The sequence below is a fragment of the Mercurialis annua genome, linkage group LG2 (genome assembly GCF_937616625.2).
Source record: "Mercurialis annua linkage group LG2, ddMerAnnu1.2, whole genome shotgun sequence".
Taxonomy (NCBI): Eukaryota; Viridiplantae; Streptophyta; class Magnoliopsida; order Malpighiales; family Euphorbiaceae; genus Mercurialis; species Mercurialis annua.
Genome location: NC_065571.1, coordinates 46,714,183 through 46,722,710, shown reverse-complemented (window position 1 = coordinate 46,722,710; position 8,528 = coordinate 46,714,183).

Below are 8,528 nucleotides of genomic sequence, written 5' to 3'. Positions count from 1 at the left end.
CGAGATGGTGATGATGGAGCAACCAAACAGTCATACTGATTCCTAAGATGATGACAAGGCTTGGTAATATTTTTTGTTTTTAGTTTTCTTGTGTTTAAAGTGAAATTAAAATATGGAAACTTTTATTTATTTTAATAGACATGTATGAACTCATAATTTAAGATATATAAATAATATGTATTTTATGTATGTGTCTTGTATTAAATATGTACCATTTATTTATTGTCATTTTAAACTTGGTTTTATTTTTAGCTTGTAATATTAGAATTGTTGGATAGCAATAATTAAATTTTTCTTTCATGGTATTTTTGTTTGTTTCATTGTATTTAAGCAATGATTTTCATTTCTCTTTTATGAATTATTATATCGCTTTTGATCTAAGACTCTTACTTAATTTCCTTCATGTTCTTAGCTTTCAATCAATCCAAGTCATGGAATTAGGGTTTTAAAAATCAAATAAAATATTACCGTACTTACCAATTGAACATGGAACAAGTTTGTAAGAGTGGTGGATTAATGTACCGAATCTCAATTTTGAATATTAGAATTGTATATAATACATATTATTTATGTATCGAGAATATATCATATTTTAATAGTATTTAAGAGATGTATCATGTCTATATTAGGTGATATATATTTGTACGTTATCATTTCTGTATTTTTTTCTATGTTTATTCATTTTGTTTGTAGTAGATAAATGTCTTAGTTATAAGAAGTTCAATGTACCGTTTTTAGAATGTATATGAGATATTTTATAGATGTGTTTGAGATGTATTATTTATGTATTTGAAATGTGAATATATCGTTTTTTATATTGTTACTGTAAATAATTGTAAGGTTATATATCAAATGCGTTGTATGCATGTATCTAAGATATATTTTTTTCAATAAGTTTCATTAATAGTATGTGACTGTTTTCGAGATACATCGTTGATACATATCATATACATATGTTTTACATATCAGATACATGTCAAAAACAACTTAAATATATTTATTTTTTTAAATATATATTAATTCATCAAACGTGTTTGACATGTTTCTTAGATGTATTTATTAGATAAATTTTTTAATATATAATTTATACATGATAAATATATCCTTAATATGCGTCTTCTCTTCAATGGTGGTACCCCAATGCCTTTGACATATATTTTCGATACATCTCCTATACATTTTCGATACAACTCGAATATATATGTATTTTTATATACATCTTTTATACACAATTAAAACATGATAAATATATCGTTAATACATATCATTGATAAATAATTTACACAATTTACAGAGGGTTTAATGCACCATTTGACCCCTAAACTATACACTTTTATTCTCTGAGATTCTTAAACTAATTTTATATTCTATTAGACCTCTTAACTTTTTTTCTTGTTCTTTTTAACCCCTAAACTGCAAATTTTTTGCCGAACTAACCTTTTTCGTCCAGAATGATAAAAGCGCATGTTTTCTGTAATATCCCGTAATTTTAAATTATTATTTTTTATTTATAATTTTTACATTCCTTCAAGTTTTAGGTAATTTATTATTATTATATATTTTTATTAAACTTTATTTTAGTCGTTCGTTGATACGATTCGTGGTTGGTTTGTTTTATTAATTTTTAAAAAGAAAAAAGAAAAGAAAAAGAAAAGTATTTGAATTTTTCATGCAATTCATGCACTGGTATTAGTTCCCACGTGATTTGGCCATTCTTTTGTGTAAAATCAAAGGCCCATGCCTTTTGTTTATTATAAAGCCTTAGAAGCAGTGAACACAAACTGAAATTGTTGCGTTCTTATTTCTATTCATTCGTTTTGTTCACTTAAAAACCCTATTCTGTTTTTAATCTTTTCCATCAACCCTAGCCGTCATCATCCTCTAGATTTCTTGAGAAAAAAACGCTTCCCAATCTCCCTAAAATCCTTGCTGTTTTCAGTAAGTTTCTTGTTCATAATTCTCAATTTTGCTTATATCGACACTTCCGTTCGCTGAGCCGTTCTCATTCGTTTTAGCTTTGTCTGGAGATCCGTTTCGTCTCAGCCGTAGTAGACTCGATACCCTACAATTCTAAAATTTTGAAATCAGAAACGGTACGTATACTCTTCGCTTGAGCCGCCGTCGTTTCATCGTTTTTGCGATAATATTGGATTTCCATTTATTTTGTTTTCTGTCAAATCCTAAGTTTTCCCTTGGATGTAATTCCTTCTTATGTTAGGCATTAATTTCACAACAAATCTGAGCCGGATCACCTCTATAAACATTGGACGTGTTATCTTCAAACGATATATTCAAATCTCTTGAATTATGTTGACTTTGGTTCGTGGTCCTTTCTTGAGTATTACCTGTGATCTTGTTCTTGTTTTGGCCGAGTGATTTCTTGTTTCTGAGATGGTCCATGTTTTCTCCATAGCATTAGTTGTTTTAAAAATTGATCTCATGAGTTAAGTTGTTATTAAGTCTGTAGTTCATGCTTTGTTTTCAGAATTTGTAATATCCCGGAATTTTTTTTAAAATTTTCTAAATTGTTTTCGGTATTAAATTAAATTTTTCGGGGGCGGTTTGATTCGTAGTTAAATTTTGGTTCGGTTCAATTTCAATTTTGGGTTTGGTTCTCGGTCCTTTGGGTCTTGGTTCAACCAAATGGTTGAACCAAGGAGGAAAAACGAGACCTGGGAATTTCACGCACAGTCCCGTACGAGACTGTGCCTGTCCCGTACGGGACTGGGAATTTCACACACAGTCCCGTACGGGACTGTGCCTGTCCCGAACGGGACTGTGAAATTTCTGCTCAGGTCTCTTAAGGGCAGTTTTGCCCTTTCACCAACCCTACTTCCACCTCGTTTTTAACCTAATTCCTACGTTTAAATGCTTAATATTTTTGACCTAAAACGTTCCCCACGCAGCAAACAATTCATAGCAATCTTTCCCTTTCAATTTCGCTGAGAATTCGCTAGCCGTAATCCCTTCCGAAGTTGACTGAAAATTTGGTAAGTTTCTTTCAAAATTTCCAGATTTTGTTTTTAATCGACACCTCTGAGTTTTGATTCGTTCTCCTTCGTTTCTTGATCGAATCCAGTTCCGTTTCGTCGATAAGATTGTAGACACATGCCTCTTCAATTCCCATCTTTGTTTTCGTCAAAACGGTACGTAATTCTATGCGATATAGTCGCCGCCGTTTCATCGAAATTGTACGTGTATATTCTGTTCTTGATTGTCATGTTTCTGCCGATTGTTTTCCTTCCTCTTTAGCCATGATCTTGCTACTTTATGACCTTAATCTCTTGGCTTATGAATCTTTAAACATTTAACATTTAACTTGTGATATTTTAGATGAATCGATAAGGATGGAAACCGTGTTTCCTCGCCGTTCTTTCACCGTAATGAATGTGTTATGTGGCTGCCGTTCTTGTTCTTAATTGCTACTGTTTGGGTGATTTAAAAAATTAGGATTGTGAGTTGTTCATGAGTGTGTTGCATTAAATGATAGGAATCTTGACATGGGTTTTATGTTAGCTTGTTGATTAAGATATTGAATAAGAATTAGCTTGAGTTTATGTTTCTTCATGATTATGGTGGGCGGCAGTTTTTGAATCTGTTAAATGGGGAAGATGGTTTAATGTCCATTTTAATCACCATGTCATTTGATTTAAAACAAATAAGTTCCTAAGTTACTTCTACCTATGTTGTTGTTTGATAATAACTTTGGTAATTGTTTAAATTTTAAAGTTATAACTTGAAGGCGAAAATTATTTTATAATCTAAATTAATATAATTACTCGGGTAATTATAGGTAGTTTTTATTGAAATGTCTATTTTGGCTAATTGGCGATTTAGTCCCTAAAAGTTTCTAAAGCCATATTTTTGCTAAGTTATAACTCTTGGACTTCTAATTGATTTATTGTTTAGTAAATTAAGAACGGGAAATTAATTTGATTTTATAATTGACTAAAGTACCATTTAGTCCTTAGTTGGCTAAAGTACAGTTTAGTCCCTATTTGGCTAAAGTACAATTTAGTCCCTAAACTTTTATGACTTATTTAATTAAGTTTTTGGGGTGTAACTTGGGTTACTTGAATTATAAGATATTAAATTCTATTTTAATATAGATAATTGTTTTATCAAGTATCTTTAATTTATAAACTCGGGTTTATAAAATTAATAAGTTTTGTTTGGGTTAGACTATGGTCGCCCGACAAGTGGGAAGAAGCTTGGTAGTTTTTTAATAACTCGGCTGACTCACTGATACGGATTTTTAACTTGGGTTAAATGAATTTGTTTATTAAATTACTAAAATTGTAATTTAATATATAATTAATATGATTTGTATTCTATAACTTGAATTATATTTGGAATGCATTTAATATAAGTGTTTATTAAATGTGGTTTGGTTTTGCGTTGTGCTAGTCCTATGTGGTGTCTAGTACTCTCTAGAGTTAGGGTCTGTTTTTAACAATTATTTTATTTGTCTAGACCCGTCTACTGTTCGTGCTTCAGAGGCGAACCAGGATTAGTTGCTTGCCGGTATTCACGTGGACTAGCAAGCAGTGAGTTTATATCGCTATTTACCGCTTTATTAAGTAAATTGTATTTTTGCATATATAGTTATATTGTATATACAGCTTTCGAAATGTTTTCGACATTATGGATCTGAATTGGAACGGGCTACTCGATGGGCATCATCGAGACTGCGTGCGCACCGGTATATGATCATATGGTATTGAGGTAGGTTTGAGATACGTCTCGCCTTAGTGAGGGCGCCGGTGGAAGATACGTCTCCTGGGACTCACATGTTTATTTGAGTGATAGTCGGGGATCGGTTATGGAGATACGTCTCACCGACACGACAACTGGATTTAGATTATTTGTGGTTTAGGGTTTCAATGCTTATCCATAATGATAAATTCCTTTACAAATATTTTAAAAGTGTTTTAAAAGTTTTCACTTAATAAATGTAAATAGTTATATGAACTCATCTCAGTATATCTGACCCCGTTGTTTTCCCAATTTTTCCAGGGTTATGATTTTGAGCGAGTCAGCTGGCCTCCGTTTCCTTATTTCCTCGGAGGTCTTATTTTAATTAAGTTATTAAACTGATTTTACTCTTAGACCGCAGTAGTAATTAGAAGTCTTATTTGTCTAATACTTGTTATACAATTATTCAATTGATTTATATATTATTTAGCATTCTTATATTAACTTGGGTTAATATGTATTTATGCCATGTTGGAGACTCGGGGTTGTTCGAGCACTTAAAAATGTGATTATTATAAACTGCTAGAATTAGGCTGAAGTCTCGGTTGCCCCCGAGCATTGGTTTCTTGCAGGTTTATGTACTTATATGGTTATCCGCAAGGCTTGCTACGGGTTTTGGTACAACCATACCCATACCCTAGCGCCGGTCGCGATCCATGAAAATGGGTCGTGACAAACTTGGTATCAGAGCTTTGGTTTCAAACTAAGGCCATTGCTTGCTATGTGTTTACTCTGTTAAGTATTGTTGTGTCTTAGGAACTACTGTGGAATTAGGATTCGTGTCTTGTCTTTTAAACGTCATCATTTGTTTTCAAACCTTCAGCCTACATCCTATAGGTGATGTCTGTCAGTCCTTATTTGGTATTGATGCTTTGATTGACAATTTATTTCACTTGGATGTTAATTGCTGTGTTTTATCATGTTGAGATTATTTCACTTGGGTGATTATAAGTACTTTTGATTTCTCGGGAAATCATAGGTTGGTAAATTTTCCTAAAGACTCATACTTGGGTATGATGGTTGATAAAACTTGTCGTTTATGTCTAAAACGATTTAGAATTTATGGTAATGTTACAGTTATTTTACGTGATGCGTTGAACTGCTTTTGCCTTGTTAATAAAGTACATCTTGGCTTTGGCCTCAATTGTTGATGTTAAATGTGATCGTATGTTGGACGTTAGCCTTATTTTTCAATTAAAGAGATTTTGGGTTAAACCTTAAAACGTGTTTGATGGTCATGCATTGTTTGACCACATGTTGATTTAGAGATTTTTATCGAGAATATTGTTTTATCCGATTTGTATTTCGACATAGAATTATAAGAGAAGTTTAATTTTAAATTCTTAAAAAGATGGTTTTTGGTTGAGTTGCCAGTAAATATTTTGAAATATTATGTTTGGTCTGGTGTTAACAAGCGATGGTTTCAAATGATGTTTTATGAGATAAGTCATTGTTTTAAGAATTTAACGTTGAATTTATTTTACTATTTTGAAAGGGTGGAGATTTTATTAAAAATATTTTCTTTCGGTTTTACAAATATTTTGAATACGTTTTATAAAAAGTTGTTTTGGGTTCGACTCGGGTCACCTAAATTAAGGAGTTGAGCTTGGTAGTTGTAATGACTCGGCTAGCTCGATGATTTTATGGTTTGAGATACTTGGGTATCCGTTTTAAAGAAATTGATAAATAGAGAGGCTTTTATAGATAGTGTTTTTCTTTTAACCGTGGGGCTCAACAAAATTTGGAAGTTTCGTATTTGACTTTAAATTTCAAAACGAATTTTGAAGCGTACTATTAAAGGACGATATAATTACATGGTAAATTTGAAATGAGATTTCAAGGAAATGTTGTGGCACATCCTGATTTGTTTTAAGAATGCTTGAGTAAATTGTGTTCAATGGCATGGTTTCGTGGTTTTCGATTTTCAGATTTGTTATCTTGTGAACATTATTTGTGTTTTATAACTCGCTTGTCCGTTGGACTAAGTTGATTGTTTTAGTTTTGTCTCTTCGTGCGGTGTAGCACGTGAGATGATCTAATCATGTGGTTATGGTTGCCTTACCTCGATGTATAGTTTTGACCTTTGAGTAAGATCTTCTTTTAGAGCTTCTTTCTCTTTTGTTTGGTTTTGGGTTGCGCCGGGCTTTGCTGTTTCTGTTTCGTGGATCGAAACCTTGGGGTTTCGATATCGAGGAATACGAGGGAAGTACTTCCTTCGGATTGGCTGATGATATCTGATTATCCTAGATCGGATATTGAAAACTCTGAACCAAGAAGATAGATCGGTGTATTAATGCACTGGTGTTTCCATCAAGTCTGATGATGCGATGCGGGAGCTGGTGGTAGATTTGGTGAGAACGTTTGATGTGTTATTTCTTTGGGAATGAGTTTCGATTAGGGTTTAGGGTAGTTAGATTTTTATGCGGAAGAGTTGTAACAGAATTTTAGGTTGAATTGTTTTATAGCATCGAATGTTGCTAGGTTACAAGTAAGGAATTTTGAGAAATATTTTGAGGTTATCAAGTGCACATCTCACAGAGTGTAACGTCTAGCAAATGTGTTATTAAGAAATGGATTTCAAAGATTGATTTGCGGAAATTTGAAATATTTTCAACACGTAATTGTGCCCAGACATATCATGAACATGCATTTTGAATGTCACGAATAGGTTTGCATTAAACACAGAGTTGTTCACTAAATATAAGATAAATTAATAATTGATACATGCATAATAGTACATGCATCACGTGCATAGAAATTATTAGGGTTGGATACAACTCTTTGGGGATGAGAGATGTCATCACCCTGGCGCACAATTATGTAAAATGGATTTTATCGATAAATTGTTTTGAGGAAGATGTTTTGAAACGAACTCGCGAGTCACATTGTGATATATTTATTTATAAAGTTGTTGAATTCAAATGATTTTAAACTGTTACCGAAAGGTAGCTAGACAAATACTCTGTGATGATGGTGATGGGTATTGGACGATTATGTTGTGAGATATTGGTCTGTAGAATTAGAATCTTGTGGTTATGAGTAAGAATGATTTTGAGATTCGAGATATAGTTGTGCTATGTGCGGTATAGTGTATATTAGAATAGAAAGCTTCATGATAATTAAGGATTTATGGATTAAAAATGTTGGTTATGCTCCATGTGTATATATATACACTATATTTTTGTTTTAAACGAAACTTTATCTTTTCAGATTTGAAATTGTACAAAATATTTTGGTATATTGATATAAGGAATGTTTATAAACAAGAAATTTATATTGCTGATTTTACTTTTCTGAGGAAAGGGAGAAATTTTGTCAAAAATTGATTCAAGAAGGGATAATAAATTTTCCACTTAAGCGATGTCTATAAGTGGTGTTTTTGTTTGAGAAAATTTAGAAGCGATTTAAAATTTTGTTATGTTTGAAACATCAATGTGTATTTTGATTACGGAAAATTCTGCCATAGTTGGCTTTTAAAGTATAAATTATTTAAAAAATGTTTTAACGAGTTTGATCTAAGAGAACATAAAATTTTGACAGTTGAACTTTTTATAAATTTGCAAATATATTAGAAGTAAGGAAAAATTTCAGATTTTAAATGTGGAGATTTTGAAAAATTTCAAGGGTTTGCAAAACCGATGGTTTTTCAACGGTAAGGGTATTTTGATTTCGAATAAAAAGGAGGTGTAAGACGTAGAGTCTTTTAATCAAAGTGGAAATTCTAATTGTGTATAAAATATTTGATATTAAAAGATTTTATACCCACAGGAGTT